The sequence below is a fragment of the Lactuca saligna genome, chromosome 9, assembly GCF_052625555.1.
Source record: "Lactuca saligna cultivar CGN05327 chromosome 9, ASM5262555v1, whole genome shotgun sequence".
Lineage (NCBI taxonomy): Eukaryota > Viridiplantae > Streptophyta > Magnoliopsida > Asterales > Asteraceae > Lactuca > Lactuca saligna.
This window is the reverse complement of record NC_136425.1, coordinates 106,458,770-106,486,149: the sequence shown is the minus strand read 5'-3', so window position 1 is coordinate 106,486,149 and position 27,380 is coordinate 106,458,770. Positions and strand designations below refer to the sequence as shown.

Sequence of the window (27,380 nt, the reverse complement as noted above, 5' to 3'; positions counted from 1 at the left end):
ACTTGAGACAGGAGGGACATAGGACCAGATTCCACTTGAGTTAGAGCGATGATGAGAGGGGAATACTTTAGACATTCTACTACTTGAAGCATGTAATGATCATATAAGAATGGAGTTATCTGAATGATCATATTCTGATTGGGCTTGATCGAAAGCAGGGATGAATACACCATTTGATCCTGAAGAGATGAAGAGTCCGCCATTGTAGAGCTTTGTGAAGAAGATGAATAGTTGTTAAAAAGAGTCGGTTTGGTTGAGAGAAGTGGAGTGTGATTAATGGTACAGTTAAATGAGAACCCCTTTATATACGATTGCCATGAGAGAGAAAGAATCGTCTATAATGATGAAACGATCTATGAAAAAGTGCCTGGAAAAGCTGGATTTGACAGCTTGGTTTTCCCCAAATAGATAGCATGCGACGAAGGTTTAGGAGTCGTTTCAGCTTCACGCGCCCAATTTTGAACTTATCTACAAACACGTTGGAACATCGCATCCATTCAACTTCATCAATCCATTACTCATTTAAGATACATAGCCCCTTATCACTTCCATAAGTCTGTTTAACTTTATGAACCGAAATTAAAACCACTCATAATTTTTACGAACCAGAGTTTTGGAAAATCAGAAAGATTTTCGTTCATTAGTATGCCAACATATAAGAAATAAAGCAAACAAGTGCATGGGATGTGAGTGATGTCAAATGTAACATAAAGTTGAGGATCTTAGGCACGAATCTCTTCCTTCATATTCAAGAGAGACTTGAAGTGCGTGTGTGGTTTCACGTGAGAATACGATCAAATGTTTCTTAAGAAACATTGAAAGGCTTCATTTTAATCATAGGCTTTAGAGGTGGCTAAGCTTCAACCAAACTTCGATGCTTAATATAAGACCGAACATTGGAAGAAGTACTTGTGAGACCGATGTGGTCTGTTGAACAAGTAGGTTGGATAGGTTAGAAGTAACAGAATTTAGAATAGAAATCTTAAAAACAAAAACTAAACTGGATCTTTTGGGAAGAAATGTCTTGGTGTTAGACAATTTCATAAAGATCATGCAAGAAAATAAAATGAGACTTCTGTAGGTAAGAAGTTAAAGCTTGAATATTACCATTCACCATCAATTCAGTATTGGTATTAGATTTAGGGTCTCACTTATCACGTGGTGTACATGTCTAAGATCATAAACAAAGATTTTGTGTAACTGTAAACCTCAGTGGTAATTCCTGAGAGTCTCAAGGGTTACATTGATGAACCGAAAGTAGATGGAGAATATACAGGAGGTGGTTAAAGAGTTGAATGTGCCCCTGCTGTTTAAAAGTGACATAGCAGAAAACTCTTGACTCATTTGAGAAGAGTAGGGTAGCTCGGGATTTGAGTGAATGGTACAACCTAATTGGGAAGAAACGATAGGTACAAATCGAATCACTAAGGCCTCACTCAAAGTTTTTAAGAGGCTTTAGTCTACATGCAGCATCATGCTTCTAGAGACACCTAGTTAGTTCGTAGTTAAAATTGACATACCAGCCCCTCCACAAGTTCATAAGCAGTCTTGGAACTTGATACCTAGTAAGGAAGAAGAGAGAAATAAATGGCACAAAAAAAAGAACAAAACAAAAAAAAACTTTTTGAAATTTTGTATTTTCTGATAAATAAGGAAAATAAAATAAAATAAATACTGTAAAACATCTTAGAAATAAAGAAAAAAAATAACGGACTAGGAAAAAGTAGAGAGTAAGAAAAAAAATATACAGTCGAACCTTCACCTTAAATAATAGAAGCCAAATAAACCGAACGATCATTTCATTTCAATTCCCAAAACATAAGGAGCCGAAATAAGCAAAGCGTTTGGTTCATTTCGGTTCCCTAAAATTCCGGAGCCGAAATAGACCGATCGATGGGTTCATTTCGGTTCCCAAAAATTATGGAGCCGAAATAAGCAGAGCGTTCGGTTCATTTCGTTTCCCTAAAATTAAGGATCGAAACAGACCAAGCGATCAGTTAATTTCGCTTGCCTAATTTTTTTAGAGAGACGTTTAAGGATTCGGTACCAACTCTGGGTCCATCATTCCCAAACCTTGCAAAATTTTATTGAAGCTTGCTTCTGGTAACACTTTAGTGAAAATATCTGCAAGTTGATATGCAGACCTTATGAAATGGACTTCCATGTTGCCATCTTCAACATGGTCCTTGATGAAGTGGTACCTTAGTGCAATATGCTTTGTCTTTGAGTGGTGTACTGGATTATGATAAATTCTTATCGCGCTTTTAGAATCACAATAAAGAGGAATCTTCTTCATACTTAGTCCATAGCCTCTAAGTTGACTTTGTATCCAGACTACTTGTGAAGTACACGAAGTGGCAGCTATGTATCTACTTCGACTGTTGAGAGAGACACACAAGTTTGCTTCTTGGACTGCCAACAAACTAGTTTACCATCAAGGAAGTGGCATCCTCCAGTTGTGGTCTTTCTATCTAGACCACAGCCACCCAGATCAGCATCAGAAAAGGCTTGAACAAAGAATCCGGATTTAGCTAGATACCAGAGACCGAGCAACGAGGTACGCTTCAAATATCGAAAAATATTCTTCACTACCACCATGTGAGGTTCTCTAGGATTAACTTGAAACCTGGCACTATAATAGACAAAAAACATAATGTCCAGTCTACTTGCAGTAAGATACATGAGAGAGCCTATCATTTGATGATAGAGAGTCATATCTACAGCAGGATTTTCCAGAGATGGTATTAACTTGGTGCCAAATTCCATAGGAACCTTCACCATCGAGTCTCCCATCATTCCAAATTTTACCAACAGATTGTTCGTGTAAGCCTCATGGTTAATAAAAATACCTTCTGGTCCCTTTCTTATATTCAACCCATTAAAAAAGTTAATTGGACCCATTGTGCTCATTTCAAATTTAGTCTCCATCAGTTTCCTGAATTCAACCTTTAAGCTAGGATTCGTGGAGCCGAAGATGATATCATCGACATAAATTTGAACTATCATTAGATGTTCGCATTCTTTCTTACAAAAAAAGGTTGGGTCAACCAAACCTTTCTTGAATTTAGACAATTTTAGAAAGCGAGTTAAAGTTTCATACCAGGCCCTTGGTGCTTGTTTCAGTCCATACATGTGACAACTGTCAATTCAGGTCATTCTTGGACTCATGCATATTTATAATAACCATTCATGCACAACATGCCATGACCTAGTAGTATAAATTAGGTCAAAAATCTTGCATAAACTAGGATCCAACTAAGGTCTAGGACTAATATACTTGATACTTACAATTCTAGTAAGTTGCTTAGCTACAATAGGAAATGCCAATACTATAATTAGAATAAGCTTCAAACTTTGTTATAATTGAAATAGGGTATAAAACTCTAAAAATAAATTAAAACACTCTAATTATACTTCAACATGTTGTTGAATATCAATCAATGTTCCAAAAACTCTAAACAGCCAAAAATCCAAATTTATAAATCTTAAAGCTTAAAAACTTTATAAAATTTGGCTATAAACTTTCTAATATCAAATTTTATTAATCAAATTATGGATTATACCAATGAAATAGAAATATAAATTACAAGTATTAATCATAATTTATTAGTTAAAAACAAGATTTTTAAATAAATCAAAAATTGCTTAAAGAATCACTTTTATAAAAATTAGATTTTTATAAAAATTAGATTTTTATAAAAATTAAGGAGGGATTTTTTATAAAAATTTGAATTTAGGAGAGAGGAGGCTTTAATGCCTCAAAAATCTGGCCATCTCCCCTCTCCCCATGCACTCTCTTCCCAAAACTCATGATTAAACTCAAACCCACACTCCACCTCTTCTCTCTTCACTCTTCTCACTTCACTCTCTTCACACACTTCACCCTCTTCCTCTCTCTCTCTAAACTCACGAAATTTCTCTCATTTCTCTGCCAAATTTCAATACTTTGAAGACCTTGAAGTGTTCTTACTTCTCTCAAGATCATAACCAAGGTAAACAACATCATCTTCTTCCATAGTTTGATGATTCTACTTCTTTTCCTTCTTAGTTTTCTCTTCTTTTAGGATTCTATGCCTTTCCATGGCTAGAAATCTTTATTCTCCCCTTGTGGTTTGTAGATTCTCACCATAACACAATGCATGTGTTTGAAATGGTGAAAATCCGGGATCAAACCCATGCAAGGAGTGAAAAAGATGCACATATGATCATGTGACATCAAAACATAATATTTCATGTTCTTCTCCATTTCTTGTGTGTTCATGCATGAACGAAAGCATTAAACCATTTCTAGTACATCTTGGATGCTCATTCATTCCATGCATGTGTTAGAAATCGGGCCTTACCAAGGACATGCATGATGTTCTTATTGAAATACCCTAATAATGCACACAAGCAAACATGCAATCTGCCAGATTACTTTGTTCGACTTTGAACAGTCATAACTCAGTCATTTCTTAACCAAATCATGATATTCTTTTTGTATTGGTTAGTTCCACGAGTTAACTTTCAAACCCAACTGGTCTTACTGTAAAATATTAAATATCCGATTTTTGGCAGATTTTACAAAAAGGTTGCGCATACAGCTCTTTTTCTGTGATCACTATTTTTATCTTGCTTAAACAATGGTCTTAAACCGAACCATAAATCTTAGGAAAAATACCTTAGAAACTTAACATATCTAGTGAGTTATGGTTGAAATTTCGTGGCTTAAAACCTCACTGAATGGGCTACAAAAATTCATGAACCTCAGCCACATCTACACTTCATGCATTATTGCATGCAACTTTTCTTAAATTGTTTGGAATCATTACCCTCATTTCTCTTCTGAATACATTCTTAACATTTTTACTTTTGAAAGCCCTTGCATGCATGAGATAATCTGGAAAATTTCAAGAGCTTTTGTTATTTATTTGATTTATTAGAATTATTGCTAAAACCAAGGGCATAAATCATATAAAATACTTCCAGAGGTCAATAAATCCTAAATAAATTCATGGATGATACTTATGGGGAATAATGACCCCTCACCAAATTTCAGCAATTTTTGTTACTGTTTCATATGATTTCTAATTTTCTTTTATTTAGGACATGATAAATTACAAAACCACTTTTTAGGATGTGAAAATTGTATCTAACAATTTTCGCATACCTTACTTGTGATGGGTGACTCAAGAAAATAATTTCAAGATTTTTCATCATGTCTAGCTATTTTTCCCAATTTTTGGTAATTATAATGGCTTAAAAATGGGAAAAATAGTTCTGATTATCCAAAATTCATGAAAATTTGCCAGGATATCATATTATATAGTAGGAGGTTACATAAAAATTTTGAATATTTTTCTCCACTGTAAACTATTTTTCCCTTATTTTCTAAAGTTAATTGCACTAAAATTCACTTAAATATACATAAATACCCAAAACCAGTTTATACATTATGAAAACCACTTTTGATATTTTTCCCAAGATATTTATACTGTAAATGATGTTACAAAAATTTATGGTAATTTATTTTAACTGTTTAATAATATTTCTTTAATTAATGACTATTTAAAGAAATAAAACAAGGAAAAATACAAATAACCACTGAAAAATATATTTTATATTTTTCCCAGCCTATTTATGTGTAATAACAATTAAATAAAAAGTTTGGGTAATTTTGGAAACTGTTTACTATTTATTTCAATTTTTATTGAAATAAATGCTCAAAAATTATAAAATATAATTAAACAGCTTGGAAATCCATTTTTATAATTTTCCCAGCTTAGTGTTGTGTATTAACAGTTAAATAAAAAGTTTGAGAATTTTTATCCCTCGAATACTATTTTTCGTGAATTTATGTTGTTATTGAGACTTAAAATTTGGAAAATTAACCTTCCAAGGTTGTAATTAATCGCACGACTTGTAAAATTTCAATACATCAGAAAAAGTGTAACAAAATGATATAAATCCAATACTAAAACATAAATTGGCATTTCCCTATATGTAGAGTTTAGTATATTAGCATTAGATATCGACATGGAAACTCACTAGTGCGTGTGTTTGGTGTCGTAGGATCCCGGTAGTAAGACGTTGGTGCATCCCGAAGTACCGCTTGTGTCTACACAAAACATCGTGAGTATTCACACACTCCCCTTTTTTCGGTTTTTATGTTTTGGGGTGGAAAAGCATGTCCAGAAAAACTATTGTTTGCATGTTGTATTTAAATTGAATTGTATCAAACATGATTGCTATTGTATTACTATGTTTCTTTATGTATGTCTATGCAACACGGAACATGAGAACTTATCATACTAAGGCCCTTCCCTTATCTCTAACCATTAACTCTTTGAGCCAATGGTCGTTATGGATAGTGCTATTAGGAATTGACAACTCCTCACTCGCCCGAATCGCTGGAGTGCATGATACCATATTCATCTATGGAACGATAAGCATAGATCTCGATAGGGCTTCAGTCATAGGTTTGGTTGAGACTCATTGTTTGCTCATACACATACAAACTCGTTTCTCGTTATAGCAATAAACTTGTATTCATTAATAGCAATCAACTTGTTTATCATTGAAGCAATGTACTTGTATTTACGAAAAGCCTTATTGTACGCTCGATTTTATAAACTTGTGATACTCACCAACTATTTTCATAGTTGACGCTCGTTTTACATGCTTTTTCAGGAAATAATTAGTAAGTGGATGTAAAGATTCATCATCATAGAGCATGCTGCATCGTGTTGAAGCTATTATGAAGCTATATTTTGAACAATGTTATTTTGAAAAACTTGTATTTTGTTCTTTTGAAGCTATGGGTTGTAAACTTTTAAATACTGCTATGGTGATGTATCTTTATCTTTTGCAATGAAACCGTTATCGCTGTCATACCTTGCGTTTCCGCTTTAGCGGGGTGTGACAGAAGTGGTATCAGAGCTAAAGTTATAGAGAACATCGGTTTTTCTTTAAGAAAACACAACCTATAACTAAAACTTACAAAGAAATTCTTTTTACATCAAACATATTACTAGTCTAATTAGGTCGGGAGTTGTATTATTGGACCTTGATTAAACATAGCCTGATCACCTATGTTTAATTAAGAAAAGATTTATACAAAGCTTGAGCTAATTATAATGGGAATATGTTCAACAAAAATATTTGAGAAAACCTTATTTAAAAATTTCAAAAGGTTAATTTTGGTGTGTGTAAGCATTGCATATTATAGGAATGCATTGTCATTTATTTCATATCTCATTGAAACTATGTCACAGTCCACTATGTCAAGATCGTCATCTTCCCGCGCTACCGCCTCAGCCGATGAATCCGGCTACGTCACTGTTATCCCTCGACGTAATCCCCCCGCCTCGATAGAAGAAGACCCATCAGAGGATACGGAAGATACTGGGAACTCGGTGGAGATCAGCAATGACAACGCCCCGAGTCAACGACGCGAGGCATCACCGACATCGGTGTTGCCACAGCCACCGCTCTATGGACTTCGCATTCGGAGGACAGCGAGGAAGAGTGTCCCCATTCCAGGAAGGATACCCGCCAGCACAGCAGGACATGGCACGGCAGGACCTAGCGGGGTAGGACCCAGCGATGCAGGACCAAGAGCATCCTCACCTCAGCAAGTCATAGGGATACCTGTCCGACAGCCAGGTATGACCCCGGAGGAGTCCCGGAGATTGCAGTCGATAGCAGCAGGCCTACGTCACAGTCTCGCTGCGATAGCTGGGCATCGAGAAGTTTTGGATGAAGTCTTGGCAGGAATGGAAATCCTGTATCAGCATTCGATGGAGACTGCTGACACTGCTAGTGCTGCTAGACGAGAGGCAGGTCATGCGATGACAGCATATTATGTGTTTGGTGGGCTGTTCCTGATTGTGATGTGATAAGGATGGGAGCATCGACAATGGAAAGCTCTAGTAGCAAGAGGAAGCCAGCAGATCAGGGAGAGAAGAAGTATGGAGGCAAGTCAGGGAGGAAGCAGAAAGTCTCAAGAAACTTTATGGTAAGAGCCCAGGAGCAAGAACCAGTGAAAACTCAAGGACAAGAAGTGCAGGAGCGAAAGCAGTACTCAGGGTCGCTTCCGAAGTGCAATAAGTGTAACTTCCATCACAAGGGAGCTTGCCCGGTGTGCCAAAACTGTAAGCAAACAGGCCATTACTCGAAGTATTGTAAGGTGAATAAGGAGGGAAAAAGGACATGTTACGAGTGCGGGAGTATTGATCATCTCCGTAGAGCATGTCCTAAACTGAACAATGGACCTGGTAACCATGGACAAGGCCAAGCCAGGCAAAACTTTCAAGGAAATCAAGTTAGACAACCAAGAGGTGTAGCCTTTGTGATTGGTGCAGAAGAAGCTCGTCAGAACCCTGAAGTGATAACAGGTACGTTCCTCCTGAACAACCACTTTGCATCAGTAATATTCGATGCGGGAGCAGATAGGAGTTTTGTTTCTTTAGCATTTAGACCGTTAATTGGCTTGAAATCGGTAAAGATGAGGATTGCATATGCTATTGAACTTGCTGATGGGTATGAAATTAGGGCTAGTGATATAATTCCTGGTTGTACTCTGAATTTAGCTGATAAACTCTTTAGCATTGACCTAATTCCTATAGAGCTAGGTAGTTTTGATGTGATAGTAGGGATGGATTGGTTATCCAAAAATAGAGCAGACATTGGTTGTTATGAGAAAGTCATCAGAGTGCCTCTCCCTAATGGAGAAACCCTTATCATACACGGTGAGAAGCCAGGAAGAAGTTTAAACATAGTATCAAGCGTGAAGGTTCACAAGTACCTGAAGAAGAATTGTATTGCATGCATGGCCCATGTGCTAGAAAGAGAACCTGAAGCTAAGCAACTCAAGGAGATTCCAGTGGTTCAAAACTATCCCGAAGTATTTCCGGAGGAATTGCCCGGTCTACCCCCTTATAGACAGGTCGAATTTCGGATAGACTTAGTTCCCGGAGCGGCACCGGTAGCAAAAGCACCATATCGCCTTGCACCATCCGAGATGCAAGAACTATCCGGACAACTTCAAGAACTTCTAGACAAAGGGTTTATTCGACCAAGTTCTTCACCTTGGGGAGCCCCAGTGTTATTCGTCAAAAAGAAAGATGGTTCGTTCCGAATGTGCATTGATTACAGAGAATTGAACAAGTTGACAATCAAGAATCGATATCCCCTCCCTAGAATAGATGACTTGTTCGATCAGTTGCAGGGCGCTTCCTACTTCTCAAAAATCGACCTTCGGTCAGGGTATCATCAGCTAAGAATTCACGAAGAGGACATTCACAAGACAGCGTTTAGAACCCGTTATGGACATTATGAATTCTTAGTCATGCCTTTTGGACTAACGAACGCACCCGCTGTATTCATGGATTTGATGAATAGGGTCTGTAGACCATACCTAGACAGGTTTATAATTGTCTTTATCGATGACATACTTGTTTACTCGCGGACCAAAGAAGATCACAATAGACATCTAAAGCTAGTGTTGGAGCTGTTGAAGGAACAAAAATTGTATGCCAAGTTCACTAAGTGTGAATTTTGGATTCGGGAAGTACATTTTCTTGGTCATGTGATCGGTGAAAGAGGAATCCATGTAGATCCAGCTAAGATAGAGGCAATCAAGAAATGGGAGGCCCCCAAAACCCCGACAGAAATACGACAATTCCTAGGATTAGCTGGGTACTACAGACGCTTCATTGAGAATTTCTCTAGGATTGCTCAACCATTAACATCTTTGACCCAAAAGGATAGAAAATTTCTCTGGGAAGAGAAACACGAAGAGGCGTTTCAAATCCTGAAAAACAAGCTGTGCAATGCACCAATTCTGGCTTTACCAGAAGGATCAGAGAACTTTGTGGTGTATTGTGATGCGTCTCATCAAGGATTAGGATGTGTGCTAATGCAAAAAGATAGGGTCATTGCATATGCTTCCAGACAACTCAAACCGCACGAGAAGAATTATACCACCCATGATCTAGAACTAGGAGCAATAGTTTTCGCCCTTAAGATATGGAGGCATTATTTGTACGGAACCAAATGCACCATTTATACCGATCACAAAAGCCTTCAGCATATCCTGGATCAGAAAATGTTAAACATGCGGCAGAGAAGATGGGTAGAGTTGTTTAGTGATTATGATTGTGAGATACGATACCACCCAGGAAAGGCTAACGTAGTAGCCGACGCTCTTAGTAGGAAAGTAAGAGTGAAACCTTCCCGTGTGAGAGCTTTGGGAATGGTAATTCAGACAAGCTTGAAATCTCAAATCATTAATGCCCAGGAGAAAGCGTTATGCAAGGAAAATCTTCCAGGCGAAACTTTACATGGTTTGGAAGAAAGATTTGAAACCAAACCTGATGGAGTTCGTTATTTTAAAGACAGGGTCTGGATTCCAAGGGTTAACAACCTGAGAGACATGGTATTAGAAGAGTCTCATCGATCTAAATACTCCATCCACCCTGGAGCAGATAAGATGTACAAGGATCTTAAAGAGTACTATTGGTGGCCTGGAATGAAAAAGGATATTGCCTTGTACGTCGGGAAGTGTTTGACATGCTCAATAGTCAAAGCTGAACATCAGAAACCTTCCGGGTTGTTGCAACAACCTGAAATTCCCCAATGGAAATGGGAGCAAATATCTATGGATTTCGTTACCAAACTCCCTAGAACTGCTAGAGGTCACGACTCAATTTGGGTCATAGTGGATCGACTGACGAAATCCGCTCACTTTCTCCCTATTCGAGAAGATTTCAAGATGGAAAAATTGGCCCAAATCTACATCGACAAAATTGTTTCTCTGCATGGTGTACCCCTATCTATCATTTCTGATAGAGATAGTCGTTTTACATCTCGATTTTGGTGGATGTTACAGAGGGCACTAGGAACCAAGATAGATTTGAGCACAGCTTACCACCCGCAGACAGATGGGCAAACAGAGAGAACAATACAAACATTGGAAGACATGCTACGAGCGTGTGTCATTGAGTTCAAAGGAAATTGGGATACTCATTTGCCCCTAATTGAGTTTTCCTACAATAACAGTTACCACACGAGTATCCAATGTGCTCCATATGAAGCATTGTATGGACGCAAGTGTCGTTCGCCCTTATGCTGGACAGAAATCAGAGACAGACAGTTGACTAGAGTCGAACTTATCCAGGAAACATCTGACAAGATTACTATCATCAAAGATAAGCTTAAAGCTGCTAGAGATCGTCAGAAAAGTTATGCGGATAATCGTCGAAAACCATTAGAATTCCAAGTAGGAGACAAGGTACTTTTAAAAGTGTCGCCTTGGAAAGGGCTTGTGCGTTTTGGTAAGAAAGGAAAACTAAGCCCGAGATATGTTGGACCCTTTGAAATCCCTGAAAGGATTGGTCCAGTAGCGTATAAACTCCAATTGCCCCAAGAGTTAAGCGCCATTCACGACACATTCCACGTCTCCAACCTTAAGAAATGTCTAGCCGACGAAACATTGATAGTACCCCTGGAGGAAATTAAGATCAATGATAAGCTGAGCTTCGTTGAGGAACCGATAGAAATCCTTGACAGGGAGGTAAAACAACTTAAGCGGAGTAAGATCCCGATTGTGAAAGTTCGATGGAACTCAAAACGCGGGCCGGAGTACACCTGGGAGCGCGAGGATTACATAAAGGAAAAGTATCCGCAACTATTCCCATGCGATGACAAGCGATGATATAGAATGAATTTCGGGACGAAATTCTTTTTAAGTGGGGGATACTGTGACAACTGTCAATTCAGGTCATTCTTGGACTCATGCATATTTATAATAACCATTCATGCACAACATGCCATGACCTAGTAGTATAAATTAGGTCAAAAATCTTGCATAAACTAGGATCCAACTAAGGTCTAGGACTAATATACTTGATACTTACAATTCTAGTAAGTTGCTTAGCTACAATAGGAAATGCCAATACTATAATTAGAATAAGCTTCAAACTTTGTTATAATTGAAATAGGGTATAAAACTCTAAAAATAAATTAAAACACTCTAATTATACTTCAACATGTTGTTGAATATCAATCAATGTTCCAAAAACTCTAAACAGCCAAAAATCCAAATTTATAAATCTTAAAGCTTAAAAACTTTATAAAATTTGGCTATAAACTTTCTAATATCAAATTTTATTAATCAAATTATGGATTATACCAATGAAATAGAAATATAAATTACAAGTATTAATCATAATTTATTAGTTAAAAACAAGATTTTTAAATAAATCAAAAATTGCTTAAAGAATCACTTTTATAAAAATTAGATTTTTATAAAAATTAGATTTTTATAAAAATTAAGGAGGGATTTTTTATAAAAATTTGAATTTAGGAGAGAGGAGGCTTTAATGCCTCAAAAATCTGGCCATCTCCCCTCTCCCCATGCACTCTCTTCCCAAAACTCATGATTAAACTCAAACCCACACTCCACCTCTTCTCTCTTCACTCTTCTCACTTCACTCTCTTCACACACTTCACCCTCTTCCTCTCTCTCTCTAAACTCACGAAATTTCTCTCATTTCTCTGCCAAATTTCAATACTTTGAAGACCTTGAAGTGTTCTTACTTCTCTCAAGATCATAACCAAGGTAAACAACATCATCTTCTTCCATAGTTTGATGATTCTACTTCTTTTCCTTCTTAGTTTTCTCTTCTTTTAGGATTCTATGCCTTTCCATGGCTAGAAATCTTTATTCTCCCCTTGTGGTTTGTAGATTCTCACCATAACACAATGCATGTGTTTGAAATGGTGAAAATCCGGGATCAAACCCATGCAAGGAGTGAAAAAGATGCACATATGATCATGTGACATCAAAACATAATATTTCATGTTCTTCTCCATTTCTTGTGTGTTCATGCATGAACGAAAGCATTAAACCATTTCTAGTACATCTTGGATGCTCATTCATTCCATGCATGTGTTAGAAATCGGGCCTTACCAAGGACATGCATGATGTTCTTATTGAAATACCCTAATAATGCACACAAGCAAACATGCAATCTGCCAGATTACTTTGTTCGACTTTGAACAGTCATAACTCAGTCATTTCTTAACCAAATCATGATATTCTTTTTGTATTGGTTAGTTCCACGAGTTAACTTTCAAACCCAACTGGTCTTACTGTAAAATATTAAATATCCGATTTTTGGCAGATTTTACAAAAAGGTTGCGCATACAGCTCTTTTTCTGTGATCACTATTTTTATCTTGCTTAAACAATGGTCTTAAACCGAACCATAAATCTTAGGAAAAATACCTTAGAAACTTAACATATCTAGTGAGTTATGGTTGAAATTTCGTGGCTTAAAACCTCACTGAATGGGCTACAAAAATTCATGAACCTCAGCCACATCTACACTTCATGCATTATTGCATGCAACTTTTCTTAAATTGTTTGGAATCATTACCCTCATTTCTCTTCTGAATACATTCTTAACATTTTTACTTTTGAAAGCCCTTGCATGCATGAGATAATCTGGAAAATTTCAAGAGCTTTTGTTATTTATTTGATTTATTAGAATTATTGCTAAAACCAAGGGCATAAATCATATAAAATACTTCCAGAGGTCAATAAATCCTAAATAAATTCATGGATGATACTTATGGGGAATAATGACCCCTCACCAAATTTCAGCAATTTTTGTTACTGTTTCATATGATTTCTAATTTTCTTTTATTTAGGACATGATAAATTACAAAACCACTTTTTAGGATGTGAAAATTGTATCTAACAATTTTCGCATACCTTACTTGTGATGGGTGACTCAAGAAAATAATTTCAAGATTTTTCATCATGTCTAGCTATTTTTCCCAATTTTTGGTAATTATAATGGCTTAAAAATGGGAAAAATAGTTCTGATTATCCAAAATTCATGAAAATTTGCCAGGATATCATATTATATAGTAGGAGGTTACATAAAAATTTTGAATATTTTTCTCCACTGTAAACTATTTTTCCCTTATTTTCTAAAGTTAATTGCACTAAAATTCACTTAAATATACATAAATACCCAAAACCAGTTTATACATTATGAAAACCACTTTTGATATTTTTCCCAAGATATTTATACTGTAAATGATGTTACAAAAATTTATGGTAATTTATTTTAACTGTTTAATAATATTTCTTTAATTAATGACTATTTAAAGAAATAAAACAAGGAAAAATACAAATAACCACTGAAAAATATATTTTATATTTTTCCCAGCCTATTTATGTATAATAACAATTAAATAAAAAGTTTGGGTAATTTTGGAAACTGTTTACTATTTATTTCAATTTTTATTGAAATAAATGCTCAAAAATTATAAAATATAATTAAACAGCTTGGAAATCCATTTTTATAATTTTCCCAGCTTAGTGTTGTGTATTAACAGTTAAATAAAAAGTTTGAGAATTTTTATCCCTCGAATACTATTTTTCGTGAATTTATGTTGTTATTGAGTCTTAAAATTTGGAAAATTAACCTTCCAAGGTTGTAATTAATCGCACGACTTGTAAAATTTCAATACATCAGAAAAAGTGTAACAAAATGATATAAATCCAATACTAAAACATAAATTGGCATTTCCCTATATGTAGAGTTTAGTATATTAGCATTAGATATCAACATGGAAACTCACTAGTGCGTGTGTTTGGTGTCGTAGGATCCCGGTAGTAAGACGTTGGTGCATCCCGAAGTACCGCTTGTGTCTACACAAAACATCGTGAGTATTCACACACTCCCCTTTTTTCGGTTTTTATGTTTTGGGGTGGAAAAGCATGTCCAGAAAAACTATTGTTTGCATGTTGTATTTAAATTGAATTGTATCAAACATGATTGCTATTGTATTACTATGTTTCTTTATGTATGTCTATGCAACACGGAACATGAGAACTTATCATACTAAGGCCCTTCCCTTATCTCTAACCATTAACTCTTTGAGCCAATGGTCGTTATGGATAGTGCTATTAGGAATTGACAACTCCTCACTCGCCCGAATCGCTGGAGTGCATGATACCATATTCATCTATGGAACGATAAGCATAGATCTCGATAGGGCTTCAGTCATAGGTTTGGTTGAGACTCATTGTTTGCTCATACACATACAAACTCGTTTCTCGTTATAGCAATAAACTTGTATTCATTAATAGCAATCAACTTGTTTATCATTGAAGCAATGTACTTGTATTTACGAAAAGCCTTATTGTACGCTCGATTTTATAAACTTGTGATACTCACCAACTATTTTCATAGTTGACGCTCGTTTTACATGCTTTTTCAGGAAATAATTAGTAAGTGGATGTAAAGATTCATCATCATAGAGCATGCTGCATCGTGTTGAAGCTATTATGAAGCTATATTTTGAACAATGTTATTTTGAAAAACTTGTATTTTGTTCTTTTGAAGCTATGGGTTGTAAACTTTTAAATACTGCTATGGTGATGTATCTTTATCTTTTGCAATGAAACCGTTATCGCTGTCATACCTTGCGTTTCCGCTTTAGCGGGGTGTGACAGAAGTGGTATCAGAGCTAAAGTTATAGAGAACATCGGTTTTTCTTTAAGAAAACACAACCTATAACTAAAACTTACAAAGAAATTCTTTTTACATCAAACATATTACTAGTCTAATTAGGTCGGGAGTTGTATTATTGGACCTTGATTAAACATAGCCTGATCACCTATGTTTAATTAAGAAAAGATTTATACAAAGCTTGAGCTAATTATAATGGGAATATGTTCAACAAAAATATTTGAGAAAACCTTATTTAAAAATTTCAAAAGGTTAATTTTGGTGTGTGTAAGCATTGCATATTATAGGAATGCATTGTCATTTATTTCATATCTCATTGAAACTATGTCACAGTCCACTATGTCAAGATCGTCATCTTCCCGCGCTACCGCCTCAGCCGATGAATCCGGCTACGTCACTGTTATCCCTCGACGTAATCCCCCCGCCTCGATAGAAGAAGACCCATCAGAGGATACGGAAGATACTGGGAACTCGGTGGAGATCAGCAATGACAACGCCCCGAGTCAACGACGCGAGGCATCACCGACATCGGTGTTGCCACAGCCACCGCTCTATGGACTTCGCATTCGGAGGACAGCGAGGAAGAGTGTCCCCATTCCAGGAAGGATACCCGCCAGCACAGCAGGACATGGCACGGCAGGACCTAGCGGGGTAGGACCCAGCGATGCAGGACCAAGAGCATCCTCACCTCAGCAAGTCATAGGGATACCTGTCCGACAGCCAGGTATGACCCCGGAGGAGTCCCGGAGATTGCAGTCGATAGCAGCAGGCCTACGTCACAGTCTCGCTGCGATAGCTGGGCATCGAGAAGTTTTGGATGAAGTCTTGGCAGGAATGGAAATCCTGTATCAGCATTCGATGGAGACTGCTGACACTGCTAGTGCTGCTAGACGAGAGGCAGGTCATGCGATGACAGCATATTATGTGTTTGGTGGGCTGTTCCTGATTGTGATGTGATAAGGATGGGAGCATCGACAATGGAAAGCTCTAGTAGCAAGAGGAAGCCAGCAGATCAGGGAGAGAAGAAGTATGGAGGCAAGTCAGGGAGGAAGCAGAAAGTCTCAAGAAACTTTATGGTAAGAGCCCAGGAGCAAGAACCAGTGAAAACTCAAGGACAAGAAGTGCAGGAGCGAAAGCAGTACTCAGGGTCGCTTCCGAAGTGCAATAAGTGTAACTTCCATCACAAGGGAGCTTGCCCGGTGTGCCAAAACTGTAAGCAAACAGGCCATTACTCGAAGTATTGTAAGGTGAATAAGGAGGGAAAAAGGACATGTTACGAGTGCGGGAGTATTGATCATCTCCGTAGAGCATGTCCTAAACTGAACAATGGACCTGGTAACCATGGACAAGGCCAAGCCAGGCAAAACTTTCAAGGAAATCAAGTTAGACAACCAAGAGGTGTAGCCTTTGTGATTGGTGCAGAAGAAGCTCGTCAGAACCCTGAAGTGATAACAGGTACGTTCCTCCTGAACAACCACTTTGCATCAGTAATATTCGATGCGGGAGCAGATAGGAGTTTTGTTTCTTTAGCATTTAGACCGTTAATTGGCTTGAAATCGGTAAAGATGAGGATTGCATATGCTATTGAACTTGCTGATGGGTATGAAATTAGGGCTAGTGATATAATTCCTGGTTGTACTCTGAATTTAGCTGATAAACTCTTTAGCATTGACCTAATTCCTATAGAGCTAGGTAGTTTTGATGTGATAGTAGGGATGGATTGGTTATCCAAAAATAGAGCAGACATTGGTTGTTATGAGAAAGTCATCAGAGTGCCTCTCCCTAATGGAGAAACCCTTATCATACACGGTGAGAAGCCAGGAAGAAGTTTAAACATAGTATCAAGCGTGAAGGTTCACAAGTACCTGAAGAAGAATTGTATTGCATGCATGGCCCATGTGCTAGAAAGAGAACCTGAAGCTAAGCAACTCAAGGAGATTCCAGTGGTTCAAAACTATCCCGAAGTATTTCCGGAGGAATTGCCCGGTCTACCCCCTTATAGACAGGTCGAATTTCGGATAGACTTAGTTCCCGGAGCGGCACCGGTAGCAAAAGCACCATATCGCCTTGCACCATCCGAGATGCAAGAACTATCCGGACAACTTCAAGAACTTCTAGACAAAGGGTTTATTCGACCAAGTTCTTCACCTTGGGGAGCCCCAGTGTTATTCGTCAAAAAGAAAGATGGTTCGTTCCGAATGTGCATTGATTACAGAGAATTGAACAAGTTGACAATCAAGAATCGATATCCCCTCCCTAGAATAGATGACTTGTTCGATCAGTTGCAGGGCGCTTCCTACTTCTCAAAAATCGACCTTCGGTCAGGGTATCATCAGCTAAGAATTCACGAAGAGGACATTCACAAGACAGCGTTTAGAACCCGTTATGGACATTATGAATTCTTAGTCATGCCTTTTGGACTAACGAACGCACCCGCTGTATTCATGGATTTGATGAATAGGGTCTGTAGACCATACCTAGACAGGTTTATAATTGTCTTTATCGATGACATACTTGTTTACTCGCGGACCAAAGAAGATCACAATAGACATCTAAAGCTAGTGTTGGAGCTGTTGAAGGAACAAAAATTGTATGCCAAGTTCACTAAGTGTGAATTTTGGATTCGGGAAGTACATTTTCTTGGTCATGTGATCGGTGAAAGAGGAATCCATGTAGATCCAGCTAAGATAGAGGCAATCAAGAAATGGGAGGCCCCCAAAACCCCGACAGAAATACGACAATTCCTAGGATTAGCTGGGTACTACAGACGCTTCATTGAGAATTTCTCTAGGATTGCTCAACCATTAACATCTTTGACCCAAAAGGATAGAAAATTTCTCTGGGAAGAGAAACACGAAGAGGCGTTTCAAATCCTGAAAAACAAGCTGTGCAATGCACCAATTCTGGCTTTACCAGAAGGATCAGAGAACTTTGTGGTGTATTGTGATGCGTCTCATCAAGGATTAGGATGTGTGCTAATGCAAAAAGATAGGGTCATTGCATATGCTTCCAGACAACTCAAACCGCACGAGAAGAATTATACCACCCATGATCTAGAACTAGGAGCAATAGTTTTCGCCCTTAAGATATGGAGGCATTATTTGTACGGAACCAAATGCACCATTTATACCGATCACAAAAGCCTTCAGCATATCCTGGATCAGAAAATGTTAAACATGCGGCAGAGAAGATGGGTAGAGTTGTTTAGTGATTATGATTGTGAGATACGATACCACCCAGGAAAGGCTAACGTAGTAGCCGACGCTCTTAGTAGGAAAGTAAGAGTGAAACCTTCCCGTGTGAGAGCTTTGGGAATGGTAATTCAGACAAGCTTGAAATCTCAAATCATTAATGCCCAGGAGAAAGCGTTATGCAAGGAAAATCTTCCAGGCGAAACTTTACATGGTTTGGAAGAAAGATTTGAAACCAAACCTGATGGAGTTCGTTATTTTAAAGACAGGGTCTGGATTCCAAGGGTTAACAACCTGAGAGACATGGTATTAGAAGAGTCTCATCGATCTAAATACTCCATCCACCCTGGAGCAGATAAGATGTACAAGGATCTTAAAGAGTACTATTGGTGGCCTGGAATGAAAAAGGATATTGCCTTGTACGTCGGGAAGTGTTTGACATGCTCAATAGTCAAAGCTGAACATCAGAAACCTTCCGGGTTGTTGCAACAACCTGAAATTCCCCAATGGAAATGGGAGCAAATATCTATGGATTTCGTTACCAAACTCCCTAGAACTGCTAGAGGTCACGACTTAATTTGGGTCATAGTGGATCGACTGACGAAATCCGCTCACTTTCTCCCTATTCGAGAAGATTTCAAGATGGAAAAATTGGCCCAAATCTACATCGACAAAATTGTTTCTCTGCATGGTGTACCCCTATCTATCATTTCTGATAGAGATAGTCGTTTTACATCTCGATTTTGGTGGATGTTACAGAGGGCACTAGGAACCAAGATAGATTTGAGCACAGCTTACCACCCGCAGACAGATGGGCAAACAGAGAGAACAATACAAACATTGGAAGACATGCTACGAGCGTGTGTCATTGAGTTCAAAGGAAATTGGGATACTCATTTGCCCCTAATTGAGTTTTCCTACAATAACAGTTACCACACGAGTATCCAATGTGCTCCATATGAAGCATTGTATGGACGCAAGTGTCGTTCGCCCTTATGCTGGACAGAAATCAGAGACAGACAGTTGACTAGAGTCGAACTTATCCAGGAAACATCTGACAAGATTACTATCATCAAAGATAAGCTTAAAGCTGCTAGAGATCGTCAGAAAAGTTATGCGGATAATCGTCGAAAACCATTAGAATTCCAAGTAGGAGACAAGGTACTTTTAAAAGTGTCGCCTTGGAAAGGGCTTGTGCGTTTTGGTAAGAAAGGAAAACTAAGCCCGAGATATGTTGGACCCTTTGAAATCCCTGAAAGGATTGGTCCAGTAGCGTATAAACTCCAATTGCCCCAAGAGTTAAGCGCCATTCACGACACATTCCACGTCTCCAACCTTAAGAAATGTCTAGCCGACGAAACATTGATAGTACCCCTGGAGGAAATTAAGATCAATGATAAGCTGAGCTTCGTTGAGGAACCGATAGAAATCCTTGACAGGGAGGTAAAACAACTTAAGCGGAGTAAGATCCCGATTGTGAAAGTTCGATGGAACTCAAAACGCGGGCCGGAGTACACCTGGGAGCGCGAGGATTACATAAAGGAAAAGTATCCGCAACTATTCCCATGCGATGACAAGCGATGATATAGAATGAATTTCGGGACGAAATTCTTTTTAAGTGGGGGATACTGTGACAACTGTCAATTCAGGTCATTCTTGGACTCATGCATATTTATAATAACCATTCATGCACAACATGCCATGACCTAGTAGTATAAATTAGGTCAAAAATCTTGCATAAACTAGGATCCAACTAAGGTCTAGGACTAATATACTTGATACTTACAATTCTAGTAAGTTGCTTAGCTACAATAGGAAATGCCAATACTATAATTAGAATAAGCTTCAAACTTTGTTATAATTGAAATAGGGTATAAAACTCTAAAAATAAATTAAAACACTCTAATTATACTTCAACATGTTGTTGAATATCAATCAATGTTCCAAAAACTCTAAACAGCCAAAAATCCAAATTTATAAATCTTAAAGCTTAAAAACTTTATAAAATTTGGCTATAAACTTTCTAATATCAAATTTTATTAATCAAATTATGGATTATACCAATGAAATAGAAATATAAATTACAAGTATTAATCATAATTTATTAGTTAAAAACAAGATTTTTAAATAAATCAAAAATTGCTTAAAGAATCACTTTTATAAAAATTAGATTTTTATAAAAATTAGATTTTTATAAAAATTAAGGAGGGATTTTTTATAAAAATTTGAATTTAGGAGAGAGGAGGCTTTAATGCCTCAAAAATCTGGCCATCTCCCCTCTCCCCATGCACTCTCTTCCCAAAACTCATGATTAAACTCAAACCCACACTCCACCTCTTCTCTCTTCACTCTTCTCACTTCACTCTCTTCACACACTTCACCCTCTTCCTCTCTCTCTCTAAACTCACGAAATTTCTCTCATTTCTCTGCCAAATTTCAAGACTTTGAAGACCTTGAAGTGTTCTTACTTCTCTCAAGATCATAACCAAGGTAAACAACATCATCTTCTTCCATAGTTTGATGATTCTACTTCTTTTCCTTCTTAGTTTTCTCTTCTTTTAGGATTCTATGCCTTTCCATGGCTAGAAATCTTTATTCTCCCCTTGTGGTTTGTAGATTCTCACCATAACACAATGCATGTGTTTGAAATGGTGAAAATCCGGGATCAAACCCATGCAAGGAGTGAAAAAGATGCACATATGATCATGTGACATCAAAACATAATATTTCATGTTCTTCTCCATTTCTTGTGTGTTCATGCATGAACGAAAGCATTAAACCATTTCTAGTACATCTTGGATGCTCATTCATTCCATGCATGTGTTAGAAATCGGGCCTTACCAAGGACATGCATGATGTTCTTATTGAAATACCCTAATAATGCACACAAGCAAACATGCAATCTGCCAGATTACTTTGTTCGACTTTGAACAGTCATAACTCAGTCATTTCTTAACCAAATCATGATATTCTTTTTGTATTGGTTAGTTCCACGAGTTAACTTTCAAACCCAACTGGTCTTACTGTAAAATATTAAATATCCGATTTTTGGCAGATTTTACAAAAAGGTTGCGCATACAGCTCTTTTTCTGTGATCACTATTTTTATCTTGCTTAAACAATGGTCTTAAACCGAACCATAAATCTTAGGAAAAATACCTTAGAAACTTAACATATCTAGTGAGTTATGGTTGAAATTTCGTGGCTTAAAACCTCACTGAATGGGCTACAAAAATTCATGAACCTCAGCCACATCTACACTTCATGCATTATTGCATGCAACTTTTCTTAAATTGTTTGGAATCATTACCCTCATTTCTCTTCTGAATACATTCTTAACATTTTTACTTTTGAAAGCCCTTGCATGCATGAGATAATCTGGAAAATTTCAAGAGCTTTTGTTATTTATTTGATTTATTAGAATTATTGCTAAAACCAAGGGCATAAATCATATAAAATACTTCCAGAGGTCAATAAATCCTAAATAAATTCATGGATGATACTTATGGGGAATAATGACCCCTCACCAAATTTCAGCAATTTTTGTTACTGTTTCATATGATTTCTAATTTTCTTTTATTTAGGACATGATAAATTACAAAACCACTTTTTAGGATGTGAAAATTGTATCTAACAATTTTCGCATACCTTACTTGTGATGGGTGACTCAAGAAAATAATTTCAAGATTTTTCATCATGTCTAGCTATTTTTCCCAATTTTTGGTAATTATAATGGCTTAAAAATGGGAAAAATAGTTCTGATTATCCAAAATTCATGAAAATTTGCCAGGATATCATATTATATAGTAGGAGGTTACATAAAAATTTTGAATATTTTTCTCCACTGTAAACTATTTTTCCCTTATTTTCTAAAGTTAATTGCACTAAAATTCACTTAAATATACATAAATACCCAAAACCAGTTTATACATTATGAAAACCACTTTTGATATTTTTCCCAAGATATTTATACTGTAAATGATGTTACAAAAATTTATGGTAATTTATTTTAACTGTTTAATAATATTTCTTTAATTAATGACTATTTAAAGAAATAAAACAAGGAAAAATACAAATAACCACTGAAAAATATATTTTATATTTTTCCCAGCCTATTTATGTATAATAACAATTAAATAAAAAGTTTGGGTAATTTTGGAAACTGTTTACTATTTATTTCAATTTTTATTGAAATAAATGCTCAAAAATTATAAAATATAATTAAACAGCTTGGAAATCCATTTTTATAATTTTCCCAGCTTAGTGTTGTGTATTAACAGTTAAATAAAAAGTTTGAGAATTTTTATCCCTCGAATACTATTTTTCGTGAATTTATGTTGTTATTGAGACTTAAAATTTGGAAAATTAACCTTCCAAGGTTGTAATTAATCGCACGACTTGTAAAATTTCAATACATCAGAAAAAGTGTAACAAAATGATATAAATCCAATACTAAAACATAAATTGGCATTTCCCTATATGTAGAGTTTAGTATATTAGCATTAGATATCGACATGGAAACTCACTAGTGCGTGTGTTTGGTGTCGTAGGATCCCGGTAGTAAGACGTTGGTGCATCCCGAAGTACCGCTTGTGTCTACACAAAACATCGTGAGTATTCACACACTCCCCTTTTTTCGGTTTTTATGTTTTGGGGTGGAAAAGCATGTCCAGAAAAACTATTGTTTGCATGTTGTATTTAAATTGAATTGTATCAAACATGATTGCTATTGTATTACTATGTTTCTTTATGTATGTCTATGCAACACGGAACATGAGAACTTATCATACTAAGGCCCTTCCCTTATCTCTAACCATTAACTCTTTGAGCCAATGGTCGTTATGGATAGTGCTATTAGGAATTGACAACTCCTCACTCGCCCGAATCGCTGGAGTGCATGATACCATATTCATCTATGGAACGATAAGCATAGATCTCGATAGGGCTTCAGTCATAGGTTTGGTTGAGACTCATTGTTTGCTCATACACATACAAACTCGTTTCTCGTTATAGCAATAAACTTGTATTCATTAATAGCAATCAACTTGTTTATCATTGAAGCAATGTACTTGTATTTACGAAAAGCCTTATTGTACGCTCGATTTTATAAACTTGTGATACTCACCAACTATTTTCATAGTTGACGCTCGTTTTACATGCTTTTTCAGGAAATAATTAGTAAGTGGATGTAAAGATTCATCATCATAGAGCATGCTGCATCGTGTTGAAGCTATTATGAAGCTATATTTTGAACAATGTTATTTTGAAAAACTTGTATTTTGTTCTTTTGAAGCTATGGGTTGTAAACTTTTAAATACTGCTATGGTGATGTATCTTTATCTTTTGCAATGAAACCGTTATCGCTGTCATACCTTGCGTTTCCGCTTTAGCGGGGTGTGACAATACACAACTTTATCTAACACATAGCAATGATTGGGGTATTTCTCATTCACAAACCCAGGTGGTTGCTCAACATACACTGTTTCTTCTAGTTCTCCATTCAGGAAGGCACATTTCACATCCATTTGAAAAATTTGAAGTTTTTATGAGAAGCATATGCTAGAAAGATTCGAACCGATTCCAATCTGGCTACATGACCGAAGGTCTCCTCATAGTCTATTCATTTTTCTTGGCAGCATCCCTTTACCACCATCCGCACCTTATTCCTTATAACATTGCCTTCTTTATCCATCTTGTTCCTGAAGACCGAATTCAATCCAACCACAATAGCATCCTTTAGTGTGGGTATTAGTTTCCAAACACAATTGCGTTTAAACTCATGAAGTTCATCTTGCATAGCTTGTACCCAATCAGCATGATCAAGTGCAGTGTTGACTATCATTTGTTCGATTTTGGAGACATAAGAATTACTCATGCATAATTCAACTTGAAAGAATAATGCAGTTTTCTTCGCTTTCAACTGAGACCGTGTGAGAACCCGTTCAGATGATTTACCAATTATCTGTGTTTGAGGATGTTCCTTAGTCCATTTTGTGAGAGGAGGTTAGTTCGTTTCATTAACAGGATCTAACTCTGCATTAATCTCTTCTTCAAATTTTGATTGATTGTCTTCATCATTTGTATTTGCATTCTCCCCTTCAAATGGCGAAGTGTGTTCCTTGTCAGGTTCGGGATCCTCCCCCTCGGTTGGATTTGGATTCTCTTGCTCGGTTGTATGAGACACAGATGAGCCAACCCCCTTGAATACCGTGCTATTATTTAAAGGTTCATTTGAGGGTTGATCATCAGTTTGGTTTGAAGGATCCTTTGTCATGTCTTTCGCAACATCTTCGATGATCTTTTTCAGATGGTCGACTTTGTTGTCTGCTGCATTCGCCTCTGAGTGTATAGCTTTTTATGGTTCATCAAACAACCTCATATATTCTTCAAACAAATTTGAAATAGGAACCGATACTTGTCCTGATTCAGGAAATATTTCCCCCATAGAACTTTCTTTTGCATGAGCTTTCTTTATGTAACAATCATCAAAGGTTATGTAATAGTTTCCTCAATACGTTTGGAGTGTTTATTTAGAACCCTATAAGCCTTTGAAGTGAGTGAATATCCTATAAAGACTCCCTCATCCGCTTTAACATCGAACTTGTTTCGGTTCTCTTTAGAGTTGAAAATGAAGCATCTAGAACCGAACATATGAAAGAACTTGACATTGGGTTTTCGGTTGTTCAGAATCTCATATAGAGTGATTGAGAATCGCTTGTTAAGTAAGTATCTGTTTTGAGTATAACAAACAATAGCAACAGCATCAGCCTAGAAGTATAGTGGGAGAGAAGCGAAGCTCAGCATGGTTCTGGCTGCTTCACATAAGGGTCGATTTCATCTTTTAATGATTCCATTTTGTTGTGGAGTGTAGGGAGCAGAGAAGTTGTGAGACACTCCCTTGTCGGCCAGAAAGTCTTCAAACTCTTTATTTTTTTAATTCAAGCCCATTGTCGCTTCTGATGTTCCTTACCACTTTTTGTAGTTGCAGTTCAACTTGCTTGATGAACATCTTTAACTTGGGAGTCGCTTCTGGTTTCTGTTTAAGAAAGAACACCCAGGTGAAACGTGAAAAATCATCTACTATAACAAGAATAAACTTACTACCACCGATGCTTTCAATAGTTGAAGGTCTACACAAGTCAATATGTAGAAGTTCAAGTGCTTCAACAATCTTGGTATTGATACGTGATGGATGGCTCTTTCTGCTCTGTTTACCCATCTCACATGTTGCGCACAGGTATTCCTTATCAAACTTGAGAACTGGAAGTCCTCGAAGATGATCACCAAATAACAACGTATTTATATCTTTAAAGTTTAGGTGCGAGAAACGTCGCTGCCATAGCCATCTTTCATCCGAATTCGCCTTAGACAACAGACAAATCGATGGTTTTCCTTTAATTGGACTAAGGTTGAGAGGGTACATCTCTCCTTTTTGTTCAGATTTTAACAAGACTCTTTTGGATTACTTCTCGAGAATTTCTGATCCTTCATCATCAAATGAGACTTTCAGCCCCATACCCACAACCAATTGAGATACACTTATGAGATTGTGCTGCAATCCTTCCACATACGCCACTTTTCGAATTGTAAACTCTCTGTTGGTTATCATTCCATATCCTCTGATTGTTCCATAAGAGTTGTTGCCATACTTCATGCATCCACCATCCTTAAGGGACCGAAACTCCCTTAGCTCTTCCTTTCTCCCTATCATGTGATGTGAGCAGTCACTGTCTATGTACCATTCATCATCGAACTGCTCGTCACTGATAACCTGCAAAGTTAAGCAGATTTAGGAACCCAAAGTCTATTGGGCCCTGGTGAGTTTTTCACAGAAAAAGAAACAGCAACCGATATATCAACAAGATAGGTTCTTTTTATGATTGTGGTTTCATCTTTTCTTTTGATGGTGTACATTTTTATTATATTTCTGTCTTGTTTAAATTGCAATGTGTTACATGGTGTTGTGACAGTTGGAGTCCTTCTTGGATCCTTAGGGTTAGCTTTCTTTTTATTGTGATTGACTACTGCTTTAAAATCAAGTTTCCTTTCCCTTTAACATCCTTTGTTGAGTTAGGTTTCTGTTGGGAAGAACCGATACTTGACCTTCAGTTCTCAGTTTTGGTGTTCGGAACGTACCATGAAGTTCGGTTTTGAACTCTATTATTGAAACCGAAGATGGATCTTCGATTCTGTCCTTTGGTGTCGGAACAAAGACTAGATGTTTGGTTTTGAGATCTAGAATAGTAAGAACTGGGACTAAAAATATTCTCTCTTTTGATCTCTGGTTTGTCATTAGCTTCTTTCTTTGAGGGAACATAGTTGGGATTTTGAGATTGCCAAAACCTCTTTCTCTCATTCAGATTCTTCAAGTACCTCTGATTTCTTTGGCCTTTAATATCAGCCAACTCCTTCTGAGATTTATGAATGTTGAAGCTTGATTTCTGCTTCTCTTTTTGAGCGTCGGTTGAATTGGAAGATATATTCGAGGTCTTTTTTAACTCTTCCGGTTTCTTTCCCAGTTCTTCCGGTATATCTTTGGTTCCACTTGTGCTTGGTTTGTCAAAGCTTGAGGGTTTGGTGATTGGTTCAACAACATATCTGCCTTTTACCCTCCATGAGGTTTGCTCTGATAGACCCACTCTCTCATCTGTATTATCGATA

The 27,380-nt window shown here is 37.0% G+C and overlaps 1 pseudogene; it reads right to left on the bottom strand.

Annotated features, from left to right (window-relative positions):
- Positions 1 to 2,614: 2,614 nt before the first annotated feature.
- On the bottom strand, positions 2,615 to 26,633 carry LOC145016630 (uncharacterized; annotated as a pseudogene).
- Positions 26,634 to 27,380: the final 747 nt, after the last annotated feature.